Source organism: Anolis sagrei, chromosome 5 (assembly GCF_037176765.1).
Source record: "Anolis sagrei isolate rAnoSag1 chromosome 5, rAnoSag1.mat, whole genome shotgun sequence".
NCBI lineage: Eukaryota > Metazoa > Chordata > Lepidosauria > Squamata > Dactyloidae > Anolis > Anolis sagrei.
In genome coordinates this window covers 148,031,516-148,059,167 of record NC_090025.1, presented here as the reverse complement: position 1 = coordinate 148,059,167, position 27,652 = coordinate 148,031,516, and the positions used below count along the sequence as shown (strand labels likewise).

The following is a 27,652-nucleotide window of genomic DNA, read 5'->3' as shown; positions in this document are numbered from 1 at the left end:
TAAAGAACTTGGAGCAATAGACAGACTTGGAACAATGTACAATGACCATTGGAATTGGTCGTGGATTATGTGCTTAACTCTTAATGTATTGTTTTTAAACGTTTTAATTGTTTTAATGTACATTTACATTCTATTTAATATTTATTTAAGTGTACATTGTGTTTTAGGACATTGAATTTTTGCCTGTATGTAAAGCCACCTTGAATCCCCCCTGGAGTGAGAAAGATGGGGTAGAAATGTCGTAAATAAATAAATAAACGATTCTGGTCCAACTTACCTCTCCAAACACATTTCCTCTTATGAACCTACTAGAACTTTAAGATTGTCTATGGAGGCTCTGCTCTCAGTGCCACCCTCCTTGCAAGTGCAATTGGTGGGGATGAGAGACGGCCTTCTTAGTGGTGGCTCCTCAGTTTTGTAACTCACTCCCCAGTGACATCTGACAGGCCCCATCCCTTCCGGTTTTTAGAAAAAAGCTAAAGACCTGGCTGTGCACACAAGCATTTGAAGAAGAAGTCACTACAGGTTTTGACATAGTCTGAATAAGGATTATGAGCAAGGATTTTGGATCAATGGAACTATGCACTTTATATGTTTTAAACTGTATATTGTTTATGTATTTTTATTGATTAACTGTTAATTGTTTTAATTGCAGGGATATGTTTTATTGTTTTAGTGTTGGGTTTTTACCGGCATAGAATTTTTGCCAAAGGTGTAAACTGCCTTGAATACCCTGCGGGGTGAGAAAGATGGGGGATAAATGAATCAAATAAATAAATAAATAAATAATAGTAATAATAATAATAAATACTGTGTTAGTGAGCAGGTGAGGGAAATTGGGTGGGTGGGGACTGGGTAGGTGGGTGGGGTAGCTGTGGTCTATAGAGACCATTTTAACCTGACTAGAGTGCCTATTAGGGAACTGAATCAAACTCAGGTACTATGTGTACCTGAATCTGAAAACCAGGGATAAGCTGGGGATTCTGTCAGTGTACCATCCATCTGCTGCCGAACAGATCCTTGGCTGAGCTCATGGAACTGGCCTTGGAGGTATTGTTGGAGTCACCCAAACTTTTGCTTCTGGGTGACTTCAACATACCACAGGAGGCCAGTTTGTCAGGTGCAGCTTGGGAGTTCATTGTATCCATGACAAACATGGGCCTATCCCAATTTGTTTCTGGACATATGCATTTGGTGGGCCATACCCTTGATGCAATTTTCAGCATGGAACATACTGATCTGTGGGTGGAGGTCATCAATACCTCCAAGTTGTCATGAAAGATAATTTCCTTCTCAGGGTTAGTATCACAGCTACAACCTGTTGCAGCCCAGCTGCCTACTTGATCCTCTTTTCACCCAAACACCACACAGATGAAGAAAAATTGTGTTTTAGTTATGTTTTAGTAATGCTGTAACCCACCTCGAGCCATGAGGAGAGGTGGGCAAGAAATAAACTATTATTATTATTATTATTATTATTATTATTATTATTATTCTCTATGCATCGTTGTTGGCTATGCAACATGGGAAGCCTCCCATGTTGCCATGGCAGTGGCATACAACAGTGCTACCTGATTTGTTTTTATATGTGATACTCTTTTCATAATAAAAACAGTTTCAAAACACACCCATGAACTAGATTTCCAGAAGCTTAACTAAAAACAATGGCCAACTCTGAACAAGAATTTCAAAAATCACTTTAGGCAAAAGCAAGAGACTGTAATCCAAGGTTTGTTGCACTTAAACTGGAATTATATCCAAAACCTTGGAAGCATGAACACGATTTCATAATCCAAATGCTTAACAATTGAACTTGATAATAATCCCAAAGGCTTGAAACTTGAAAAAAAGATTTGTATTCCTAACAGGAGGCACAGAATTTAAACAGGAAAAACAAGCTACAGACCCAAGAACAGGACTCCTAACTCAGAGCTCCCAAGACAGGCAACTTGACACATGAAATCCAGAATTGATCTCCTCACCAAACATTGACTCCCAATTCCTTAAGAATACTCCATCTGGTCCATGACATTACTCTTTGTCACACCTGAGTTCCCTTTGTTTATCTTTCAGTCTCTGGGAACACTGGATTTGTCTCTATTTTGCATCTCTTCTGTTCTGTAAATACTGGGTTATCTGTAACCTCCCTTTCAGAGTCAATCCCTGGTCGATTCTCATGAGGATCAGTGTCTGTTTCCTCAACAACAGATCTACCCAAAACATTTCCATAATCTCAAAAAATGCTTTCCCCCCGAAACACCAGGCTCAACCAGAAATCCTCAGAGGCTTTACAGGCCTCAACACAACTTACCCTTGCAGGGGTGGAGGATTTATTCAAATGGTCCGCTCTTAAAGACTAATGGATCCTTTAGGATTTCAGGAGGCCTTAGAGAGTTCTAATGCTGGTATCACTGATGATCCTGTTGAATCTGTGGTCAATAAGCGGAGTCAAAATCTAACCAGGGCTATTGACACAATCATTCCCAAATGTCCTCTCTGACCCATTACAAATCAGACTATTTGGTATACAGAGACCTTCAGGGGAATGAAACAGGAAGGATAATGACTAGAGAGCAGAAGGTGGAAAGCTCAACCTTTATGTGACAAGATATGGTACAGAGGACACCTTCACTCCTATAAGGGGGCAATACATGCAGCAATGAAAGTCCTCAAGGTTGGACTTCTTCAATACACTCTACATTAGGCTACCCTTGTACCAAGTTTTGAAACTCTAGTTGGTTCAAAATATGTCAGCCAGATTGGTTATGGGAACATCTAGGAGTGAGAATATTACACCAATCCTAAAGTCACTCCACAGGCTGCCAATTAGTTTCTGGGCAATGTTGGTTTTGACCTTTAAAGACCTACATTGTTTGGATCCAGATTACCAACAGGATTGTCTTATCCGGTACAATCTGCCCTGCACACTTAGGTCCTCGGGAGGGCAGTTACTCCAACTAACCAAAACCTTACTGACAACCACCACCCAGAGGAACTTTTCATCAGCTGCTCCATGACTGTGGGATGACCTGCCTGTAGATCTCAGGTAGCTGGATCAGCTGTTGGAATTTAAGATACAAGTGAAGACTTATGTCTTCCAGCAGACCTACCCAGACAGTTTTGTGAATTTTAAACTCTATTGTATGCCTTGTTTTTGTTTTGTGTATTTTGATATGTATTTTATGGAGATACATTTTAATATGTGTATTTTACACAGTGTTTTAAAATGATTATGTGTTTATGTTTTAGTAATGGTGTAACCCACCTCAAGCCATGAGGAGAAGTGGGAAAGAAATAAAGTTATTATTATTATTATTATTATTATTATTATTATTATTATTCTCCATGCATCGTTGTTGGCTGTGCAACATGGGAAGCCTCCCACGTTTCCATGGCAATGGCATACAACAGTGCTACTTGACTTGTGCCACGGAACTCCACCGGAAGTAGTTTGATGTCATGGGATGGAAGCCGGCGGGCTCCACGGCACAAGTACATTAGAACCATTGTATGAAGGGCAATTTATCCCATGTGATGAGGTCCTTAATCAAGATTTATAAGTACTCATCACATTTTTGCTTTCCTTTTCAACAAAACAGTTGAATTTCACTAGTATATTTCCTGCATGTGCTATCATCTTAAAACCATTAACTTAAAAATGAAATAAAATAGCTTTGCTGCTCTGTATGCTAACATCTTTAATTCTATATTCAAAAAAAATGTAAGGTGTCTTATTGATAATTGTGGTTCTGTCAGTCTACAGTAAATTGTAGCACAGATCTGTGGATTAGTTTGGCAGACAGGATTTAAAGCACACACACTGTGAATCCTACACAACCACCACTGAAAATACTATCCGTTCAGGCCCAGATGGATTGCTATGGCAACAGAATCCCAAAGACTAGGTTTGCAAGTAACAAAAATGTAAATTATTGATGGACTCAGAGCTGTCTCTCTTGGACACTCTCTTACAGAGGAGCCAAACCTTCTGCTTATGCTTACTAGTACAGAGAGAAGGTGGATAATGCAATTTCCCCAACACAGCAAGAACTTAATCCCAGGGGATTTCATTAAATCTTATAGCTTAAATTTTTATTCTTGGAGTTGCAGTCAGGAAGCAGAGATTACAGTAGAAATGCCACCGTTCAGGTCATTGCTCTTTGAACTGAAGAATTTGCTGTAACATGACAGAAACGACATTTTAAAAGTACCTGAGGGTGTCTAAATAGCTTTCATTTTGAACTCTATGACAACATTAACCACAGTATCAGCAGTGGCCAGAATGGAAGCAAAATAATATCAGCACAATATTTTCTCAACAAGTTTAAAAATGGGGAGTGGGGGGGAAGAGAAAAATAAAGAAGCCTATAAAGAATGTTCTCAGTTTACCTTTATTTGAGCACTTTTTAAAATATCAGGTCAGTTTCTAAACAAGTGTGTATTACCCAATCACATTTCTTCTATTGTCAGCTACAAGCAGAATCACAATTGTTTTCTTACACTATTGGGAATATCGTATTTCATGATGTTCTCTCCACATTAGTGGGTGAGGCAATCTGTAGCTCAATACATACTTAATTATATTTTTTATGCCTGTGCTATTTAAGGAAGTTATTTTTTTTAAAAAAAATCAGCCTTTTCATTATCCTTCAAAGCATGTTCAATATAGTTCATGCAGCAAAATAGAGGAAGACTGCATTACAAATGTATTCACTCAATCAATAAAGCCATAGCCATGAGTTTACAAGACCTGAGTAATGATGCTAATTACAGGTGAAGCCAGAAGAGGACTGGCCAATTGGGTGATGGATGTTGTAAATTTATTTATGACGTTTCTACCCCGCCTTTCTCACCCCACATTTGTTTCTTTAAAAGAGTGCTATGTCCAACTGCTCCCAAAGAAGCGATTCTGATTCCTTTAAGGAAAAAAATCATTGGACTTTACTTCTCTAGATAACAATTGCTCAATCTGTAATTGCTTTCTTTCTAAGTAAGGTCCCTGACTGAGTAGTGGCAACACAACTTCAGGCTCTCTTGGATAAAATGAATTACCTGGACCCATTCTAATCTTGATCCCAGCTTGCTTATGGGGCAGAAACAGTCTTAGTTATCCTGGTGGACAGCCTAAACCAGAAGTGAGGAATCGTTAGTACGTATGCATGGGTGGGGTGCAGGGAATGAGTTGTGCTCAAGGAAACATGATTGGCAATCATGGTTAGAACTAGTGGCAGGAAAGGAGATGAAAGAAAAAAAAAGAAGCTCTCTGATTTTATTTTAGTGCTGAATAACACTACAGACTGAGAGCACAAATTAAAATATTATAACATTATTTTCACCACTATCACAGCAACAGCAGCAAAAAGATGCTAACAGTATATTTCATTTCTTTCTTCCTTTAGTTGAGATAGTGAAATTTTGTTATATTATTCTTCAAACAGCACACAGATAACATTGTCAAGGACATTCTGGGAGACTTCTAACTCCCTTTGGCTCAGGTTGATGGATTTGCCGACCTCTACAATTTCTGCCTCACTCTCAGTTTGATCCCATGTCAAAAGAGCACATCATTTGACAACATACTACTCTGATAACTGAACCATGACAACACTTGGTTCAGTATCATAACTCCTTGATCAATAAACAATCACAGGAATCAGTGGGCATCACAGGACTCCCTTTTCAGTAGAGAAAACTGTTAATTACTTCACTGTGACACTTTTATTTACCCACAAAATCATTTTCTCTTACAGCACTTCAGATGAAACCAATATACAGGTACTGCGTAGGCAATAAATACACTGCATTGTCACAAACCATCCTGTGAATCTGGAATCAAGCATGGAGCATGCATGTCGTGGATTCATAAATGTGAGTCAGAGATGAGTGAGATTGAATTCATGGTGGAGCAATCTAATGCATGTTATCAGTACATGGAGATGAAGTACAGAGCAGCTTGCCATGTGACATTCTTCAACCAGCATTTTTACCTATCCGTTATTTAGATAATATTTCTCTTCTGTTATATATCATGGGATCTCACGGAGGCACATAAAATCAATTTTACCAATTTAAAATAATTTTAACATAAAAAATTGAACAGACTAACATTTAAACATACTGTAAGCTGCTTCAGGTCATATTGTGAGTTCATTTAGGTTCCAAGTTAGCAGAAATCTAGGATATAAATTAAACTCTCTTTATACTGAGAAATCAAACAAGACAGTTTAAAACCTGCTATGACTGTCAAAGACAATTCAAAACTACACTGCTGTCCAAATTTAAACAAAACTGGGTGTCAACATCAGTAAAGCAAATTGTAGCAAAACATCCAATGATTATAGTTAAACCTTTATTCTTACAAAAAATGAGCTAAAAAGTAATATCCAATTATGAAAAATAAAATTAAAAAGCTCTGGAAGTTCATATTTAAAATCTAGCCTATTCAACTAGACTGAGTTGTGTTATTCCTTATTAATTCAAAAGATCTAGCTTATTGTGCATTAAAAAACCAATTTCCCTTCTCATCATTGTAATAACACGGAGGAAAAGAGTGGGGCATCATCTGCAGGCTCCGTTTTTGTAACCACTTGAAGGCAAAATGCCTACAAGATGAAAACAGTCTAAAGCATTTTGCTGCCAAAGGTAAAGATAGTACCCTTCCCTGTATGACACATGGAAGCAAACTGACTTGAGAACTGGATTTTTCTTTAATATCTTGCTTTTCACTAGCAGTAAGAAAGTTTATTATGCACATAATTAAGAATGACGAATTGTTAGTTATGTGTGTAAGTGCAAGGACTATGAACAGGAAAAATAGCCATGAGGCTGCTAACACCGAGTGCCTGAGGCCGCTATCTCACTTCGTCTAATGGTAGGCTCAGTCTTGTTTAATGTATTGTCAAAGGCTTTCATGGCCAGAATCACTGGGTTGTTGTAGGTTTTTCTGGGCTATATGGCCATGTTCTGGAGGCAATTTTTCTCTTGACGTTTCGCCTGCATCTATGGCAAGCATCCTCAGAGGTAGTGAGGTCTCACTACCTCTGAGGATGCTTGCCATAGATGCAGGCGAAACGTCAGGAGAAAAATTGCCTCCAGAACATGGCCATATAGCCCAGAAAAACCTACAGCAACTCAGTCTTGTTTGTTGAAGTGTTGTGTCTCTAGACATCAGCAGTGACATTGACATGAAGTGAAGTGGCAGGCTGAAAAAATCAATGACATCAAATGAGAAGTACCACTGTACCTCAGATCATAATTTCAGGGACCCTTATCCCTTAAGCTGCTAAAGATTTAAGAGCCCAAAATACTGGAGAACCAATTTCCCACTCTAAACTCAAGATTCTTCAGCCTGAATCAGTATTGGTACTCTGACCTTAGCTCCAGCCCTAGGCTAGTGGACCCACATTTAAGAGCTCCAGTATTGGTGGAGCAAAGCATGTTGCTAGGACATCTATGTCCTAGCAACATGCTTAGGCTGCAATTTTATAGAGACAAAGTATTACCAAATTCCAGGCCAAAAGTCTGGAATGCTTCATGACAGGAATGGGAAATCAAGAACCCATTTTTGGCAAAATGAAAGTAAGGATAGGCTTGAAACCAGCATCTGGTTTTGGGAATTTTTTTAGAAAAATTAATGGAGGTTGCCTATTACTTAGTTAAATTTTGAATCACTACTTTTAGAAGCTTCCTGGAATAACAGTTTACTCCCCCTTTTAAGACCAGACAGAAGAAATTGGGGGAGGATAGGATCAAAAGTAGTCTTGCAACATCAACTATTTTACTTCATTTGATGTATTGCTTTATATGCATAATATAATGTATAATGTTTCATGTCATCTGCTCAGTTAAGATAACTTCCAGGTGAACATGTTTATACTTGCTTGTGGGCCTGAGTATATGTAATGACTGTAAAGCCTTTTTTGGTTTTAAAGCAGTCAATATGAAGGTCCTAACAAAGGACCTCATTACATGGATCCCCCCCCCCCCCCACACACACACACATTTTCTCTCTGTTTTCACACACTGGCAAAACCGAGTCCCACAGAGGCCATTACATGACACACAGCCATTTCCGGTGGCTGCTTGTGGGAATCCATCTTGCCAGCATGTGAAAACAGAAAAAGGGGAATTGAGGGAAAGTAGGAACAAGATGGGGAAAGGTTGTGAGATGGCTGGCCATCTTCAAAGATGGACCTTACTGGGAGAGAACATGGTAAGAGAGAGGGTTTTCCCACTCTTCCCAATTCTTTCCCCTGGTTTGCCTCGCTTCCTCCTGCCCGTCTGATGAGTGCTTAGCCAAAATCATTGAGAAGAATCTGTTAACAAGAATATTTGAGATTACTTCTATCTGATTATAGTAATTTAAATTAATATCAACACTATTTAACATACCAGTATACATTATACACACATATTATTTTGAAAAAATATTGCAACTTTGCTATGTCATTTCATGGTATGAAATAATAAATATATTTTTTTCAAATTGAAATATTTTTGTTCATTTTTCAAAAATATAATGCAACTTACCACACTGCCATATATTAATTAAACAAATTGAACTAAACTGAGAACAGAGTAGAACATATTTTTAATATTTCATTTTTTGAGCCAATACTCTTCATGAAAATTATAATAGTATGCCAGTACATCTTTCCCTATTATCACTAGGAAGAAAAATGAGGTTTTTCAAAAATAATTAAGCTGACTTAAGCCATGTTTATATGACAAAACCCCTATACTAACCTGAAATCTGGCATTGGCAGTTTTCACAATGGATGGTGACTTCTAGTAAGTATCCAGAGTTTTTACCCCCTGGTGGGAAATCTGGAGTTTCCTTGAACTTTATAGCTGTCCAGATAGAAGGAACAGGCCAGGTTCTGCCTATCCCATTGTTCACACATTGCCTCTACCACCCTTTCCTTGTACCCTACCCCACATTGCACCCTGTTATGATTTCAACAGACCTGACTGCAATGGCCAGGCACTTGCAAAAAGCTCAGTGGATAGTGAGGAGCATCAATGGCACAGATGAAAAAAGGGTTTGGGCTGGTGGGGCCAATGTGCTCTCTGCCTGGCTAGACCATCTGGACACCCACATAATGCTTCAGAGGACATGCCCTAGCATATGTGGACTGTTGTACTCCAGACTGGCCCTGGATTAACTGTGATGGTGGCCACACGTGTCAGGCTATACGCTCTGCAGAATTAAGTTGGTGTCTAGTGGTTCAGCCAGGCATAATACTCCAGACTGACTCTAGATTAAGCAGCTGGTGTAGACAAGGGCTTAGCCTTGATGCACACTTTCTATGAGACACGATCTAAGTAATCCTATACACACTTACTATGAGACACACATCTAAGCAAACTAATCAGGATTAAGATTGTACTGTGATCTCTTTTTATTGGGTCATGAACTTGTGATCCTCCGGTTGGATTCTTGTTCCCATCATATCCAATAACCAATTATGAGTGTTGTAATCAAATTAGCCACTTTCTCCCCACTCTTGCTGTGCATGAAATCTGCACATTCACCTAGTCATAATACATTAAAAGACATGAAAGATCTATTTGGTTATATTGTAAAACAGAAAAGATACCGAAAATTGTAATATTACAACTTAAGGGTTTAAGCTTTTGAATTGCAGCTAATCTTTTCTGCAGAGAAGATGTATTAAAAAAATCCAGACATGAATCAAACACACCTGTATCTACTGAGAATGAGTCCAGTTGAACCTGATCTGTGTATGGAATTTCAGTTTAAATGTCTTAACTGTTTTCAACAACAAAGCATTAATGTAGGCCAGTCATTCACCCATGAAACTCTGTAATGTGTAGTACCTTAGCAGATCAAGCAATGTAATCCTATGGCTGAGTTGTTTTAATAGCCCTGTTATATTACACCAAGGACAACACTGCTTCTTTTAATCTTGACTAGCCATCTAGCTGCATCGTTCAAAGAAAGCTATTATGGTTGAGGGGAGAGAAGCTAAGGAGCTTACAGGAAAACATAACTATTAAAACTAGTTTGCAGGTAGCATCCATGAGGTTAGACTGGCTAAACCATTTTATAGCAGAGTATACACAATCCAAAGGTAAAAGGTTCTGTGCCACTGGAGATTCACAGCTGTTTCTAGATAGTTAGGATACCAAAATGGCGGAAATACATAAGTGTTAGAACTACGATGACAGATACTAAAAGTACAGGGTTTTTGTAGAAGAGAAGGACAGCAAAAACAAAGACAATGGAGAAGCATAATGAGAGATTGCTAAAAAGATAGGAGAGACTGAAGACTTTGAAAGAGGTGATTGGCCAGGGAGAAAAATAGGGCAACAAAAAGGAAAGCAACTGGAGCTACCAATGTAGCTGCTAACCCTGCCAGCCTCAAACTGCCTTCATCTGTTGTTAGTATGAAGATGGTCGTAGAGGTTTGTGCCCTAAGAGCTTTAAGCAGGATTTCATCAGAGAAAAGTCTTATTTTGGAATGTGGTATCTCTTTATTTTGAAGTGTTTCTATCCAGTTTTTCAGTTTCAGAAATGATCATCCACAAGCTATAACCCACTTTTCTTAGAGTGTCTTGGCAAGCATAACAAAGCCCCCAAAAACTTACATGAGTCCATGAAACCACTTGATTATAGGAGCAATACAAGAAACCATGAAAAACACTTGATATTTAAAACATGAGTCCATGAAAAACTACATAGGAAAAATCAAGACTTGTATCCATGAATATTGAAAGGAATCTTGAAAAGAATGTTGGCTTGCCCCCTTTACCTAGATGTTGACTCCTCTAAAGGATAATTTCAAATCCACCCTCATTTATACTTAAGAAACTATGTCTTCTTCCTTGAGAACTCTGAAGAAGGCCTCTTTTAGACAACAGTCTCTGAGAGCAGTGCCTCCCTTCGGCCACCTGTCTCTGCTGACAATTTTCTTTCTTTCTAGCTAACACAGGGGAGTCATACGGGCCTACACCTCCAATCAACACATTCCAATCAAATTCTGACTTTGGTGCTCTTGGGAAAGTTAGCTCATGCCGTCAACCTCTGAATCTGTCTCTAACTGAACATCCCCTGTTGGCCTAACAATCCCCAGAATCCTTAGCCCCATTCTCAGGCTCCTGTGGGTCTGCAGAAGCTTGTTCACTGTTCTCTGAAATCTCAGGCAATGAAATAATCACAGGCACCACAACAGTGGGGAATTTAAAATTGATTTGCCAATCAACTTAGGAATCATCAGGAAAAAAACACACTTTAGAAACATAGTTGTAACCCATGGTACAAACTTGTGTCTTGTGATGGGCTCCATCAGTAGCCATTTCTTAAATGTGTAGAAACACTGATTTTATTGTGTGTGAAGTCTCAAGTAAGGTGGCCTATTCCCATGCATGTAGATATAGAATTGCAGCCTTGGAATTTCATCCTTTCTTTCAGTTTTCTTTGCGTGAATGAATTTGATATAATAGACCTTGCTGAGTATTTATCAGGAATCAAGCTTGAAGAGTAATGTATTTTAAATTGTCACTCCAAAAAGAAATTTCAATGGAAATTTCAATGGTTTAAGAAAAAATGCATCTTTAATTGTACTTTTCCAAGTTTCAAAAATTCTTATAATTAATTAAACATTACCAGAGGGCATCTAACATGAGTATTTCTTAAATGCTAATTAGCAATTTTGCTGCCAGATTCAATGCAGCCATGTCCCATATTAACAAAATACTTACAAGGTCTACAAGAAATATTAATATACATATGGCAAATATTTTGATTGTTCTGGTTCAGATAATGCACCAAAATATTTAAAGCCTTCTGAGTTAATGTGGGAATGTTTAGCTGAACATCATTTACTCTCATATTTCTTCCCATCCAGGGAGAGCTTTTCTTTTTAAAAAAATACTGATACTTTATTTTACAGCATATATATTATTTAAAACCAATTTTAGCCACTTTAAGAGAACTTTAAAATGATTTACACCAAAGTGGAACGCAAAAGTAGACTAAAAGGAGGAAAACCATTTCTACTCTCACTGCTGATGTATGGCATAATTTTCTGAGATTCTTTCACTGCAATTTGTGAACACATTAACAAAAGCTATAAAAGTAAAGCAATCTGCACTACCCATAACCAGGAAAAACAGGGAAGAAAACCTTAGGATATGGACCTGATTCCTGCATTAACAATATGCTAGTGTACAATATACCTTGGCAGTGAGAATCACTTTCACAACTGTGTCATTAAACTTATTATTATCATTATTATGTTTATTTATACCATGCTTTGAGTCTCCTGAAGGAGACTCAAAGCAGACAAAAATATATATATTTACAAGCACAGTTTCATTTTTCACTCCCAGTAATGTATTTTCAATTCTCCTGTGATCCCAATTTCATTGTACAGTATATATAAACTGAGCTTCTTTGATTTCAATGTATTGTCGAAGGCTTTCATGGCTGGAATCACTACGTTCTTCTGCATTTTTTTGGGCTATAGGGCCATGTTCTAGAGGCATTTCTTCTGACGTTTCGCCTGCATCTATGGCAAGCATCCTCAGAGGTGGTTGATTTCCTTCATTCTTTCTTGGGCAAAGTGTGGCCCTGCACATGTATGTGCCTTCAAATCAACTGTTGACTTATAGCGACTTCTTAAGTTATAAGGGGAGACTAAATTGAGGAAAATTGTGCACCAGCTGCGACCGTACCTCAAAAAGCCTGATTTGGCCACAGTGGTCCATGCCTTAGTTGCATCTAGAATGGAGGGTACAAATAAAGTTTATTTATTTATTTATATTCAGTGCCAGTTCAGATGTGAAATACTCCAAATTGGTATTGGACGTGTCCACACAAAGTTGTCTATTGTGTGAAGTTATACAGTTCTGATCTTGATCAATCTCTTTCTTTCTCTTCACACACACACACACTTTTCAACTGTACAGATTCAGAAGGAACAGTTCTGATTAATCTTTGATTGACCCACTCTTCAGATGCTTTAAAAATACCCAACTTTCACTCCTCTCCTCCCACTTTGACTGTTTGTCTTCAACACACATCAACTGAATTCAAAGTGCAAAAGTAGGTTATACTGAATGCAACTCACAGTGTGCAATAACAGCATACAGACATACTTTTCATTTATTAAGAACTGTGCATCCTCTAAGCAGTAAGCACAATAATTATGCAATTAAAACTTGAGTGTCACCTATTTGAAATGCCTAGGATCAGAAGTGCATTTTGGATTTGTGAGGATTTTGGAATACTTGAATTTACATAATGAAATATCTTGGAGATGGGACTGAAGTCTATACACAAAATTTATTTATATTTCACATGCACCTTATACACATTGCCTGAAGTCAATTGCATACACAATTTTTTAAAGCAATTTTGTGTATGAAACAAAATTTGTCTACATTGAATCACAAGAAAGTATCACTATCTCAGCAACCCATTGAACATTTTAACATTTGGGAGTATTTCAGATTTTGGCATTCCTGATAATGGATGTTTAATTTGTATAGCACATTAAGCACAGGAATTGATGTTTCTGTGTTGAAATATTATTTTACATGCAAGGACTGCTGGTTTCTGTGCAGAACAACAATAAGCAAAATTTGTGCAGAATTAAGTCTCAAACTGCAAAGAATCTTCTCAGTCCAGGAGTCTTCTCATCAGGTTGCTCAATATTCAAAAAACATGTTTGTCATGCATATTTGGAATATTTTCTAACATTTTCCATCTTTCTTCAGACTGCTCTCATTGGTTTCATAAAGTTTTCTAACTGAAACACTGGTTGCTTTATTTTTTCTCTTTAATACTAACTCATTTATTTATTTATTTGCCATACTTGTACCCTGCCCTTCTCTACCCCAACAGGGGGACTCAAGGAGGCTTACAATGGCACAAACATCGTGCCTCAACAATTGCCTATTTTTTTAAAAAAACTGCAACATATTAAACAGAGTTAAGACAGATTTAAGATTTAAAAACTTAGAAAACACGCCATCCAAAGTTCATGCACAAAATTTTGATTCAGAATACTGCATTGCCCTAGTTTCCAAGGGCCTGCTCACAGAGCCAGGTTTTGACTCTTTTCCTGAAGGCTAATAGGGAGGGGTCTGCTCAGATGTCACTAGGGAGGGAGTTCCACAACCGAGGGTTCAAAAATTATTGTATGTTTTAAAAATTAGTTAATGGTATTTTAACATATTCATTATTAAGATTTTGGTTCTATTTAATTTTAACCCTGTAAGCCATTTTGGATATTAAAATATTAAAATAAAAAAAATCAAATAAATTCTAAGTATGAATTTGTACATGTCTACTCAGAAGTGAATCTCAGTGAGTTTATAGTGTCTTTGTTTCCAAAATATATGTGCTGAGGATAGGACCCTCAGTTAATCCCTATTTAAGACCTTTGGTTGCTGTAACGGATTGGCCTATAAAAAGGGTTGGTGTATAAAAAGTTGGTGTAAAATGCAGAAGCCAGGTCCAACTTGCTAAAGCTAAGCAGAGCTGAGGTGTGGAGCAATCAGCTAGTCTCCAGGCCAGAAATGCAGCCTCACTGGCTGATGAAAAAGCTCAGTAGCTGGAGATGGGCAGAGCCATAGGGAAGATGACAGCAGCCATTTTAAGATCAGTTAGGTGATTGGGATGGAAGAAGGAGTTGGGGTTTTGGAAGTGAAGAAGAAGGATGAAGAGTTTTGAAGGGGGAAGGAAGGGAAGGAAAGAAGAGAATTGAGAACTGTTTGTTGTATGAAAGAAACCTCTTTGAGGAATAATAGTTAATAGGCCTCCATAGTGTTTAGAGTGCTGTGTAGGTAGAAAGAAAGATTTCAAAAGGTTTAAGAAGATTCCTGTTTGACATTCTATGTGCAGAACTTAGTTTTAAGGAAACAGAAAATAGAAGTATCATTCTCTGTAACAAGAAAAGCCTGACAAGTTATTCTGCAACCATTATGCTTATTGACTGTTCAAAAGAAACAACCTTTTCCAATTTGATTCCAACTGAAGTCTCTGTGTGGCTTTTAAACATTTCAGTTAAAGGAGGTGGCCTATAAAAATAACAAACTGGTGGCAGTAGTCTTTAATAAAGAATTGGAAGAAGCAAAGGAAAAATATAATATACAGTGGTGGCTTCTCACGGATTGGCTTTCTGGAGTGATGGTGTGTGTGTGTGTGTGTGTGTGTGTGTGCACTGGTTCACTCATGGCCTCGCCTTGAGCCAAGCCTTGTTTTTCTTTTCTCCTCCATCTTGTGTGCATGGCTGTGTCTGAGGCAAACTCTGCCTTCAGTCCCTCCATTGTTTGTTATAATTGGTGGCAGTTTGCTATAATTGGTGGCACCTTGTGGGATATCCCAAATTGCTGGATCTTCTCTATAGTTGCATATCAATAGATATAACAGAGGCCTTTGCTTTTAGTCTCACTTTGGAGTTGTTGTAAGCAATAAATGAATACTAAAGGGGAAAAACCCTTGCCCAAGTAGCCTAATTACCAAGGAGCACAGGTGCACACTAGTTCATTTCAACATCCATGCAGAGTCCTGAAGCCAAATTTAATGTATACATGCAAAATCTTCCCTCTCAGAAATATGGATGCTGTCCACGGGGATCTAAACATTATTCCTTTTAATGACTACAAGGTAAGGTAAGGGGCCAGGTTATTTTCTTTTTAAAATCCACCCCTGAATCTCTGGTGGTTGTATTAATTCTTAATCAGAATCTTATGATCCACATCTGGTCATGTTAGAATACGAGCTAGTTGGGAAAATAACAATTTCAAGAGAGAAAATAATGGTGTTCATAGAAAGAAAACCATACAAAGCAAACATTAAACATCAATTTTTCAAGATGTCTCCTTTGCACTATGAACTTGCTGAGAAAGTTCAAGAAGCACAAGATGGCCCATGTGTACTTTGATTCTCTGAAGGAGCTTGATAGCATTTATTTTTATCTGGGACTTCACTGAACTGGGCTGTCATTTCAGTAGCTTTGAGAGCAAATATATGTGCTGGAAAGAAATGCAGAACTCTAAAAAATTAGAGTTCAACATCTGGCAAAGAAGGAGCCAGCCATCTGATAAGGAGGTATGAAAAATAAAGTCCTTCATTTTAATTTAGGTAAAAAGGAAATTTGAAGTTGTGTGTCAATAAATCAGCAACTGCACTTCCAAAGCAAGCTGTCATGCTTGGCATTTTTATTGCTTTGGTAAATACAGTCATACACAAATGCAGTCAACCTATTTTAATCAATTCCTTCTATCATCCTGGAGTGTGCAGACTATTTTTCTAATTTCAGGTATCTGAAAACATTTCCTTCAAAAGTAGATAGTGGTTACACCATTCTTCATGGCTTATTGGGTTTCAATGTAAAATACAACTATAAAATACATTATCCATCTAACACATGGTTTTATTTATTTGTTCAGCCCCTTAAAAGTTCTGGACCAACAAAAAATCCCCTCTTCATCTGATTCTGGAAAGACATCAAATTTAGTACCAGATGAGTATTGTAAAGTAGTGTAGTTGTTACATCTGGATAAGTCAATGAATTTTATTTTCAATCATTAGCTGTTTGTTTTGTGCATTTATAACCCAACCTTCAACTGTACATTTGAACCCAGTTTATAATTAATTTATTAGAGTCATCAACCATAGCAAAAACCATGACTAAAATCATAAAATTATAGAATAACAGAGTTGGAAATGACAACCAGGGCCATCCAGTTCAACCCCCTTCCACACAGGAACACCAAGTCAAAACACTTCTGACAAACAGCCATCCAGTCTCTGCCTAAAAACCTCGAGAGAAGCTGAATCATCACACTCTGAGAAAGCATATTCCACTGCTGAATAGCTCTTACCATCAGGAAGTTCCTCCTAAAGTTTAGGTGGAATCTGTTTTACTGCAATTGAAGCCATTGTTCCATGTTCTAGGACTCTTCCACACAGCCCTATATCCCAGAATATCAAGGCGGAAAATCCCACAATATCTGCTTTGAACTGGATTATCTGAATCCACACCCAGATAATGTGGGATTTTCTGCCTTGATGTTATGGGATATAGGGTGTGTGGAAGGGCCCTTAGTCTCTACAGCAGCAGAAAACAGGCTTTCAATATGACACCCCTTCAGATACTTAAATATGGTTATTAGAGGTGTGTAGAACTTTGTTTGGAACTTGTAAGTTGGATCTATTTCATATGATTTGAACATACAAAGGAATATTTAGAAATGCTAGGAGCAGCCACACAAAAAACTTAAGATTGAAAGCACTGACCCATGACTTTCAGATGAGCTATGTAAGTCTTATAAATGGATCCAGGTTTTTTGTCACGTTGCCAGGGCTCTGCCTTATTCAGGTAGAGATGAACCAAACAAATACCCAGTTTGTATCAAGCAGTTTAATTAAAACAGCACTTACTTTCTGGTTGTTTTAATAGTCTAAAATTCTCAGGGCCGCGAGAAGGCCTTGCTGGTACATTATTTAAACTGTTATGTTTATTCATACCATTATCTGATCATGCTCAATATATCCCATATGCATGGGGGTATTAGGATAACGATCCAAAGGGTTTGCTAGGGTAGATCCTCCGCCACCCCCCCCCCCAAATCAAACTCAGCCCCCCTCTAATTAAAATCCTGACTACGGGCCTGGTTAAGATTAATCATAGATCTGCAAATAACAATAATGTTACAGGTTTCTAGCAGAATTTAAAATGTCTGAATGAATACAAAGATGTAATTTTGATGTCTAAAATTTATTCAGGCAAGCATCTTATAACAGAGTATCAGTGAGTTTCCATCGTTCTCATCATACTTACCTCTGGAAGCATCATACAATGCTTCAACTCTAGTTGGAAGCATACCACCCATCACTCCTCCAATTGGAGTGGAAGCACACTCCTACACCACACATGTGATGTTTCCCCCTGTGTTATCAGATAGCGTCTCTGTAAGAGAGCGGCACGCAAGATGATGGATTTGACCCAGCTGCTCCTCATTTCTGCAGCAAAGCAGGATTTGTAATCTCTGTACATGGCATGTAAATGCTTGAATGAAGGTTTTTTTTAAATACTGAAATTAAGTATGAGTTTAACTCCAATCCAACTGTTTGCTGCTTTAAAATTTGACCATGAAACGCCGTGCAAACCAACATGTGAATCCTGAGATATTTTTCCTCTACCTTTTAATGATTCCTCAGTCCTCAAAGTAATTTTAAAACTTAAACTTCAAATGGAAAACATTGTCCCTCAAATTATCATTGTCTTCTCCTTGCCCCCAAACATAAGGCATTCAGACTACCAGCGTTCTCCATACTGCCCAATTTCCTGCTATGATTTATGAAAACAAGAAAGTGAGGCTTTCAAAACTACTAGATTATGCTTTGAATGTGAAGGGTAGGTGGTGGCAAATATGGACTGTACCTGAGCAGCCCTTAAAGGCAATGAGACAGTTGTATTTATGCTGGGTAATTTTTTGAGCATTGGTGGGCATGGTTCTCCTTTTCCTTACCTTCCCTTGCTTTAATAGGGAAGTTGATACTAGTAACCTTCTGAAGATGATCCAGGCTACTGAAAAATATCATAACACAATAGTTCTCAACCTGTGGGTCTCTAGATGTTTTGGCCTTCAACTCCCAGAAATCCTAACAGCTGGTAACCTGGCTGGGATTTCTGGAAATTGTAGGCCAAAACACCTGGGGATCCATAGGTTGAGAACCATTATCTTAACAACTGGATAAAGTTCTTCAGACCATTTAAGACTTGCTATGCTCAATCCGCATTTTGAATGGGCAACGTCTTCGTAGGCAGCTGATTCTTTCACTCCAGAAGCGACCAGAAGTGACTTGCAGCATGCAAACAAGCAAGCAAAACAACCAACGGACCTTTTCAGGACCAACCGTTACAATAATCTCAATCAACATTGAAGGCATGTCAACTGCCAAAGAACAACTGCACTATGAACTGTGCCAAGGTAAGACATGTGATGTGCTGTGTGTTCAAGAAACACACAGGGATAAACAACAGAAATGACCAAAAGTTCCAGGAAGCACTGTCTTTGTAAAACTAGGCCTTCAAGTCAGCAGTACCCACAACACTGAAGAAAACAATATAGAGGTTATAACAGTAGAGCTTAATAACATCACCATCACCTCTATGTACAAGCCCCCAAATGAAGAGTTTTGTTTCTCCTCCTCTGAGAACTTTGATAAGCACCGAAGGGCGGTAGTAATTGGTGACTTTAACAGCCATAGCCATATATGGGGATATGCTCAAGAGGATAAAAATGGAGAGACTGTCCTCTCCTGGTCTGAACTGCACAAACTATCACTCATTCATGATAGTGAGCTCCCACCATCCTACAACAGCGGGAGATGGCACCGAGGTTATAACCCAGACCTCTTATTTGTAAGTGACAGCATTGTACAGCAATGCACTAAATCAGTGGGACCACCAATTCCAAACACACAGCACCGACCAATAATATGCCAACTGTTTTCAACTATAAGGCCCCAGGAAGTTCAATTTAAATGAAGATTTAACTTCAGAAAGGCAGATTGGACTAAATTCTCAGACATGTTAGATAACATGATCATATCGGTCGTGCGAATCCCTGAGGAATACGAGCACTTCATCGAAATAGTGAAAACCTGCTCATGGGCCTCTATACCGAGAGGCTGCAGAACCAACTACCTTCAGGGCACTACTCCTGAAAACAGCTGCCTTGTTGGAAAACTATTACAGGCTCCACAACAAAGACCCATTTCATGAGCAAACCCTTCCGGTAGCGCAGAGCATTGTGTCCTCCATCTCTGAAGCCAAGAAAGAACAGTGGATATAGACCAATCTCCTTGTTGTGCCACCTTTACAAAGTTTTGGAGAGACTTATTTTGCATAGAATTATGGGGAGAAAAATAGACCCATGTCTGATTCCACAGCAAGCTGGCTTCAGGAAAGGCAAAAGCTGCACATCGCAAGTGCTGAACCTGACTCAGCACATAGAAGATGGCTTTGAAAGGCAGCAGATCACAGGCGCTGTCTTCATAGACCTGTCAGCAGCTTATGATACTGTAAACCACCGCCTCCTCTTGAGAAAAATGTATAATATCACAAAGGACTACCACCTCACCTGCCTCATAGGAAACATGCTACAAAACAGGAGCTTTTTTGTTGAGTTCCAGGGCCAGAGAAGCAGATGGTAGAAATAGAAGAACGGCCTGCCTCAGGGAAGTGTGCTTGCTCCATCCACGTTCAACATTTACACAAATGACCAGCCACTGCCAGAAGGGACAGAGAGTTTCATCTATGCAGATGATCGTGCCATTACCGCTCAAGCAGGGAGCTTTGAGATGGTTGAACAGAAGGTCTCTAAAGCTCTAGGTGCTCTTACTTCCTATTACAGGGAAACCTAGCTGATCCCTAATCAATCTAAAACAGACATGTGCTTTTCACCTTAAGAACAGACAAGCATCTCGAGCCCTGAGGATTACCTGGGAAGGAATACCACTGGAGCTTTGCAGCACACCCAAATACCTGGGAGTCACTCTGGACCATGGTCTTACCTACAAGAAGCACTGCCTGAATATCAAGCAAAAGGTGGGCACTAGAAATAATATCATACGAAAGCTGACTGGCACAACCTGGGGATCACAACCAGACACAGTGAAGACATCTGCCCTTGCGCTATGCTACTTCGCTACTCAGTATGCATGCCCAATGTGGAACACATCTCACCATGCTAAAACAGTGGATGTGGCTCTTAATGAGACATGCCGCATTATCACGGGGTGTCTGTGCCCTACACCACTGGAGAAATTACACTGTTTAGCCGGTATTGCACCACCTGACATCCGCCGGGAAGTAGCAGCCAATAGTGAAAGGACCAAGGCAGTGACATCTCCAGTTCATCCCCTGTTTGGATATCAGCCAGCACGTCAATGACTTAAATCAAGAAATAGATTTCTAAGATCTACAGAGACACTCGCTGGAACACTCCAGCAAGCAAGAGTCCAAAAGTGGCAGGCTCAAACCCAGAAGTCTCTCATTTGGCTGATACCAAATGAGAGACTCCCCCCTGGGCACACAGAAAACTGGGTGACTTGGAAGGCACTGCAGAGCCAACCTTAAGAAATTGGGCTACAAAGTGGAATCCACAGCATACGAGTGTGGAGAAGAGCAAACTACAGACCACCTGCTGAAATGCAACTTGAGCCCTGCCACATGCATAATGGAGGACCTTCTTGCAGCAACACCAGAGGCACTCCAAGTGGCCAGCTACTGGTCAAAGGACATTTAATCAACTATCAAGCTTGCAAACTTTGTGTTCTGTCTGTTTGTTTGTTAAAAAATGCAATGCTATTTGTTTGGTCTGCCCCTGACACGATAAATAAATAAAATAAATTTTGAATTATGTTCAGAACAAACTACAAATCCATCAAGTTAATTAAGCATTGTGAAATTCAAAACAAGAACAAATCTCTGTATAACACAATGCTATCAACATAATTTAAAAGTCTCAAACCAGACAACAGGCCTGGGAATTTGTTCAAAACCAGGACACAAGTATTTAAATAAGAAGTCCTCATAGTTATGTGTTTGAACACTTGTTGCCTAGCTCCCAAACTGTGAACAGCCTGTGCATCATTAGAATACAAACAAACAATCTTAAAATAATAATGTCATTGTCTGTCGTATTTTCTGCAAGTCCCACAAGAGGCATCTTTCTTCTGTCAACTGCACAGCAAGGAGATAAGGTATTATCGACCTAGCAGTAAATTCTTCCATGCAGGGTTATTTATTTAGTCTGCCAAAGAAATTCCAGCTCTATGCCAAAGAAACTCAAGCTCTGGGCCAAACAGAGAGAAGCTCAAATTCTACATAGAAAACAAACCAACAAAGCCAATATAATGTATGTAAATTTGCTTATTACAGATATGCTCACTATGCTCATAATTAATGCCTCATGGACTATGCAGGACTTGTTTTTACAGAATTTTAGATGTTTTTTTGGTAAAATAGAATTAATGACAAAAAGCGAATCTTATGTAACCATGGGACAAGGCAGATTACAGTAAAAAAAATAGGTCATGTAGTAAAGAACAGTGACAGAAGCAGTAGTTAATCCCCCAGACGTACAGATTCTCCTCTTTACCCATCAGGACTTGAACTGGAATATATGACCTCCCTTTACCAAAAGTTGATATGCATTGCAACCAATGCTATTTTTTATATAGTAAAATGTAGCCATGTTGGCTGAAGAACTCTGAGAGCTGTACTGTAGTCCCCAAAATAATTTTTTCAAACTCCAGTAGTTTGGTTACTACTGTGAAGCATGATACAATCCCACAATCAATAGAAGTACCATTCTCCGTGGTTGCTGTTGTTTCATTAGACAGGAAGGAAAGTGGGTAATGGGTTGTTGTAGGTTTTTCCGGGCTATATGGCCATGTTCTGGAGGCAATTTTTCTCCTGACATTTCGCCTGCATCTATGGCAATCATCTTCAGAGGTAGTGAGGTCCTACCTCTGAGGATGCTTGCCATAGATGCAGGCGAAACGTCAGAAGAAAAATTGCCTCCAGAACATCCCGGCCATGAAAGCCTTCGACAATACAAAGTGGGTAATGTTTTAGCTTTCTAGGCAAATATACAAAATGCTTCAAGGATATTCACAACAAACTGGAGGCTGATTTTTTTATCCCTAGCATGAAAGGTCATTTGCTTGGAGAAATCATGACTACATTAATTCTCCTTTCTTATGCTCTATTGTATTTTTGAAGAAGTCTCCTTCAAGAAATTTCAAAACCTACTACAGTCCTTTTCTAACCTAAAATCCTGAGATATGTTGGACTCCAACTCCTATAGTCTCTAGCCGTTATTGAAGCTTTGAAGATGGCTGGCTGTTCCAGTCTAAGAGTTTTCATCCTGGAATAAATTTATTTATTTATTTATTTGCTTTATTTCTATACCGCATTTTTCAGCCTAAATCGGCGACTCAATGCGGTTTACACAGTACAATTTATCATAACAATAACAAGTGGTTAAAACACATCATATACAACAGACAAACAACAATCAACTAACCTATCAACGCCTCAATAAAATCAGAATCCGTACTCAAAATCCTTATACCATTCCTATGTTCGATTATACCGTCTTCCTGAGTTTAGTTGCACTGTTTAACCAAACGCTTGTTCGTAGAGCCACATCTTGACCTTCTTCCTGAATGCCAGCAACGAAGGGGCCTGTCTGATGTCTACGGGTAGGGCATTCCATAGCCGAGGGGCCACCACCGAGAAGGCCCTGTCCCTCGTTCCCGCCAGACGCGCTTGTGACGCAGGCGGGACCGAGAGCAGGGCCTCTCCGGACGATCTTAATGTCCTAGTCGGTTCATAGGTGGAGATGCGTTTGGAGAGGTAGGTGGGCCCGGAACCGTTTAGGGCTTTATAGGCTAAAGCCAGCACCTTGAATTGTGCCCAGTAGCAGATTGGCAGCCAGTGGAGCTGGCTCAGCAGTGGAGTGGTGTGCTCCCTGAGTGCCACTCCCGTTAGCAACCTGGCTGCCGCACGCTGGACCATCTGAAGCTTCCGGGCAGTCTTCAAGGGCAACCCCACGTAGAGCGCATTGCAGTAATCTATACAGGATGTAACCAGAGCGTGGACTACCATGGCCAAGTCAGACTTCCCAAGGTACGGGTGCAGCTGGCGCACAAGTTTTAATTGTGCAAATGCTCCCCTGGAAACTGCCGAAACCTGGGGTTCCAAGCTTAGCGAAGAATCCAGGGTCACACCCAAGCTGCGAACCTGCGTCTTCAGGGGGAGTGTGACCCCGTCTAACACAGGCTGTAACCCTATACCCTGCTCGGCCTTTCGACTGACCAGGAGTACCTCTGTCTTGTCTGGATTGAGTTTCAATTTGTTATCCCTCATCCAGTCCGATACAGCGGCCAAGCACCGGTTCAGGACCTGAACAGCCTCCTTAGTAGTGGGTGGAAAGGAGTGACAGAGTTGGATGTCATCTGCGTACAGATGTTAATTTATGGTGGAAGTAAATGGCAGGAGTCTTCCTGTTCTCTAATAAAAAAAATATCAAGCAAAGATGTTAATCATTTTTAAAAAATCACCCTCTAACATACATAGGGAATTCCTCACCCAGTAAATCACAGAACACAATCAGATTTTCTTAAATGTGGCAATAATTGATAGCAGAGCATAAATATACATAGAGTGCGAAATTCACTGCATTCAGTGTCAAAAGAAGCTGCAAATACTTAGCTCTATATTGAAATGACCAAAACAAAACCTCGTGAGAAAAATGCCCATATACAGGGACAGAGGCTAAATCTTAACTTGATGTGCAAAGCCATGTGAATGTAAGCTTTAGTTAATGACAATCTGTTGATTACTGGTTCTGCACCACACAAAAGGATGAGACTTGTATTTCTAGGACAGGTCATATCAATGTGAAAAGGAGTCATACTGTGGCATCTTGTCTCATTCCCAGCCTGTTGTTTTTTTAACCTCACCATAGTTTTGCACAGAGAAACATGCCACACAAGTTCTTATATCACTACTTTAGCATAAAAGGGGGTATCAGCTTTTTTCAAACTAAAATGTAAAACTGGTGTGTTGCCACTCATTTTAGGTACTGCATTGTGCAGAGGTTTCAAAATACATTTTTACTTATTAATCTTCTGCTAATTATTTTGAATAAGAGAATGTGTCCACACATTTAATAATTACATGCACAAATGTTTCTGCTCTATATGCAGGATCCAAAACCATGACACATTTTCAGACATTTCACCTGTGTAGAGAATGTATTTGTGTTCAATACTTGATGAATATTTTAAAAGATAAAACAGGATCAAAGTTCATAAGTTTTTTTGCTCATTTGATAAACCAAACTATCTGATTATTTTACAAATTATTTTACAAATTACCAAGTTTTTTAAAAAAAAAACCCAGCAAGGGCTCTTTGTTCTTCAACAAGACTATAACTTCACCCCTTCAGAGTGATACTTTCTTTTTCCTTCTTTCTTTTTCTTTGTTTATGCAGATTTAGTTGTCTCCTCCAATTCCCTTACAAAGTAAGGCTTACCTTTCTTTGAAATCTATTTAATAAAGTGATGTAAATCACAAATCTTTTCTAAACCAAGTTATATATTTTCATTATTTTCTACTGCTTTCTCCTGGGTATGAGTTTATTGATTTCCATTTCAAAATTAATAAAAGTGCTCCAGGTGCTGTTACATTGATAATGACTACAATAACAATCTGTTGGTTTAAGAATTGTTTTTTAGAGCAAAGCTCCTATAAAATATAAATGTTGACTTTTATCTTAAGTGAACCTGGTTTTTTATATCTGTCTCAGCAAACATAAATTTTGTAGTTCAAAATGTCTGGAAACTGATTGTGACTCTATATTTGCAGAATAAAAGCACCTTCAACATAGGTTTAACAAACCTTCTATTAGTGAAGCATAATTTTATCAGTATTTCATTTTCTGCTAAAATGCAATTACAATGGAGGCATGAAATATCTGTAAGTTGAAGGCTCATAATCATAACTGACAAGGGCAGCCATTTGGTTTGCACTTAATGGAGTTTTAAGAAGATTCTCCAGGTGTTTAGATTTCAGTTCCTAGAAATTCTAACCAGCATGGACAATCAAAAGGATCTTTTTTGAAGTTTTTGGTTGTCCTCCTCAGTAAAGATCTCATGTCCAATAACAAATATGAGTAGGATGACACTCCAAATCTATATATACATTTTGGGAAGACTGCTGAAGTTCCAGGTGAATGAATAAAGAAAAAAAGAATTCTTCTGTGGTTTTGAATTTTTATCTAAGCTAATAATCAGGATATGCAACTTGGATCAAATGCTAGCATTACAAAATGGTGAGTCTCTTTATTTGACTCATGACCTAGAATCAAGAATCTTCTGACTTCGTAATTCAAATCACTTAACACTCTATTTATTTATTTATTTATTTATTTATTGTGTCAAGAGGAACCAGACAGTTGTATTACATTTTTAACAAAACAAACAAACAAACAGATAGACAAAACACAAAGTTTGCAAGCTTGGTAGTTGATGAAATGTCCTTTGACCAGTATCTGGCCACTTGGAGTGCCTCTGGTGTTGCTGCAAGAAAGTCCTCCATTGTGCATGTCATTTAATACTCTAATACTTGATCTTTAAATTCTGTGCCATCACTGCTGCATGCAATACTGATAACACTGTTGAATATGATAATAAGAACACAGCAAATCATTCATTTTAAATCTTCTTTTCAACTCTTCTTCCTGGTTTATTCTTGCAGAGGTAGGATAGGTATAGGTTAGCTTCTATGACCTCTCCCTGACATGTCTGTACAACTGTAGAGATCTGCCCTTTCCAAAGAGACACCTTCTTTCTTAGTCTTAACCCCAGAAGTCCTTGTTTAAAATGAACCATGTAGTTTTTCGCATAATCAGACTAAATTAGGTCAGTGGTAATCCGTCTGTGAAAGTAAGCCTGAATTTACAGATACTATATATTATTTAAAAGCTGTTAATTTATCTCATTGGTAAAGTCGCCAACTTTCATGGCTAATTAATATTCCTGAGGTAGAAATAATATTAATACATAAGTTTGTGTATGAGCACAGATTCTAGAAAGTGATGGCTGGTCATATAAAATGACATTAAACATTTCTTCTCAAAATGTAGATTTACAGCAACTAGCAATCCAGTTGTGATTACCTGAGGTTCTGCATTGCAAAACAGCAGTTTGTAACACTATTTGTTACAGTTTGTACAAAATATGGATGAAAAGAATATTCACTTTTTTGAGAGATGGGAAACTCAGAGGGGGAAAACAATGCAATTGTGAGGATCTTGCATAATCTACCCCCAGAATTCATGTATCCTGAAGTGCTTTGGGAAATTATTCTGCACAGAAATACATTGGTTTTTTGCATGCGAACTATGGGGATATGCACAAAAACAATGCTGTGTCTAAGCAACCATATGTGGGTTTTTGTGTACGTTGTATGCAATGTAACAGACACCCAAAACAGCAATCCTGTTGTGTGTGTTTTTTTAAAAAAAACTAGCACTCTTTAAAAAAAACCTGGTGCAACTTATTTAACACTCAAAACAAAACAAAAATCTTTCACATACAAATATGGCTTATTGCGCAAAAATGCTGGTATTTCTGTGTAAAAAAAAAACTTGTTCCTACATGATTAATGATTAATGAACTGTTTTGCACAGGTCAACAGCTTCCAACTGCCATTGTTCATAAGCATCAAGAAGATAAACATTTATTAGAACATTTATAGATAAAAATGTTAAGAATTCTCAATATATTAGCATTCTCCATAACTTCATTAGAAAACTAATTGATGAAGCATTTAGTAAAGAGTGCTTGCTAATAGGAGCTACCTTGATAAATTGTTGGATCTTATGAGGCAGCTTATGCTGTCTCATATTCCTCCTTCAGCCAGTTACGATGGGAAAGAAATGAAAAAGAAAACAGATGAATCACTGTCAGTCTCTAAGGCACTGTCAGTCTCTAAGGCAGTGGTTCTCAACCTGTGGATCCTCAGGTGTTTTGGCCTACAACTCCCGGAAATCCCATCCAGATTACCAGCAGTTAGGGTTTTCCTAATTTACA

At 38.6% G+C, this 27,652-nt stretch overlaps 1 protein-coding gene and 1 long non-coding RNA gene across 7 annotated transcripts in view; one reads left to right on the top strand and one right to left on the bottom strand.

Annotated features, from left to right (window-relative positions):
* SYT1 (synaptotagmin 1) overlaps positions 1-27,652 on the bottom strand; it is a 399,960-nt gene that overhangs the window by 238,254 nt on the left and 134,054 nt on the right. The window lies entirely within an intron of this gene.
* Positions 5,755-27,652, top strand: part of LOC137097193 (uncharacterized) — an 81,103-nt gene continuing 59,205 nt past the window's right edge. The window contains exon 1 of the long non-coding RNA XR_010910042.1: positions 5,755-5,868. This is a non-coding gene — a long non-coding RNA (uncharacterized lncRNA). The remainder of the gene's footprint in view (positions 5,869-27,652) is intronic.